The sequence below is a fragment of the Neoarius graeffei genome, chromosome 20, assembly GCF_027579695.1.
Source record: "Neoarius graeffei isolate fNeoGra1 chromosome 20, fNeoGra1.pri, whole genome shotgun sequence".
Classification (NCBI taxonomy): domain Eukaryota; kingdom Metazoa; phylum Chordata; class Actinopteri; order Siluriformes; family Ariidae; genus Neoarius; species Neoarius graeffei.
Window position 1 is genome coordinate 50,926,046 of NC_083588.1, and position 1,552 is coordinate 50,927,597.

The 1,552-nt window shown below is 47.9% G+C and overlaps 1 non-coding gene across 1 annotated transcript; it reads right to left on the reverse strand.

Moving 5' to 3' along the window:
- On the reverse strand, window positions 1-72 carry trnac-gca (transfer RNA cysteine (anticodon GCA)). Its single transcript has one exon. It is a non-coding gene; the product is annotated as a tRNA-Cys (tRNA).
- Between the last annotated feature and the right edge of the window lie 1,480 nt (window positions 73-1,552).

Consider the following 1,552-nt stretch of genomic DNA (forward strand, 5'->3'; position numbering starts at 1 on the left):
AGGGGGCACCCGGATTTGAACCGAGGACCTCTTGATCTGCAGTCAAATGCTCTACCACTGAGCTATACCCCCGCCTACAAATACCTCACAAATATCACCATAAGAGTGCAGTGTCCAGAAGAACTGTGGCTGGTTCTGGAAGATGTTCAACCTACAGCTCATTTCCTTATAAAACTGCACTCAGTGTACCTCAGACTACTATTTTTTTTTTTTAAAGCAAAGGGTCATCTCATTCCAAATATTGACTCTGTTTAATGTATTATGGCTTACTGCTGCTTATAGCATTTTTTTAATGTTGAAACATTTCATTTCATTATTTTTAAGCATTTTTGGTCTACAGCATTTCTTTATATGTGCCTAAGACTTTTACACAGTACTGAAGGTCATACAAGCACACAAGCTGGTCTGGACTTCAGGACAAAGGATGTTGGGTCATGTGGCACACATCATCCAGCTTCCATTAGTAGTTGCAGAACTGCACGTCAGGGTTACAATAAAGTTGCCATACAGTTGGGAATGATCTCAAGGGTGGTGTAGTGGTTAGCACTGTTGCCTCATAGCAAGAAGGTTCTGGGTTTCAGCCCACAGGCCAAAGACATGCAGGTTAGGCTAATTGGTGGCTCTACATTGACTGTAGGTGTGAATGGTTGTTTGTCTCTATGTGTCAGCCCTGTGATGACATAGTCACCAAGGATAGGCTCCAGCTTGCCCATGACTTGCACAGGATAAGTGGGGATGGATGGATGATCTCTTATGTTCCCTTGGAACATACGAGGCCTACAGAGAGTGATAACTGTTCATCTCATCTCATTATCTCTAGCCGCTTTATCCTGTTCTACAGGGTCGCAGGCAAGCTGGAGCCTATCCCAGCTGACTACGGGCGAAAGGCGGGGTACACCCTGGACAAGTCGCCAGGTCATCACAGGGCTGACACACAGACAACCATTCACACTCACATTCACACCTACGGTCAATTTAGAGCCACCAGTTAACCTAACCTGCATGTCTTTGGACTGTGGGGGAACCGGAGCACCCGGAGGAAACCCACGCGGGCACGGGGAGAACATGCAAACTCCGCACAGAAAGGCCCTCGCCAGCCACGGGGCTTGAACCCGGACCTTCTTGCTGTGAGGCGACAGCGCTAACCACTACACCACCGTGCTGCCCGATAACTGTTCAGAAGTCTGAAAATAATCTGGGGTGGAAGGATCAGTGTCAGTTGGGCAGCACTGTGGTGTAAGTGATTACCTCACAGCAAGAAGGTTCTGGTTCAAGCCCAGTGGCCTTTCTGTGTGGAGTTTGCATGTTGTCTGGGTGCTCCTGTTTCCCCCACAGTCCAAAGACATGCGGTTAGGTTAATGTGGGATGGCCTTGGACTGAGGTGCCCTTGAGCGAGGTACCCAACTGCTCCCTGGGTGCTGTTAGCATGGCTGCCCACTGTTCTGGGTATGTGTGTGTTCACTGCTTCAGATGGGTTAAATGCAGAGAGGAATTTCACAAGTGTGTGATGAATAAAGTTGTTCTTTCTTTCTGGGACCGATGATTTAAAAGA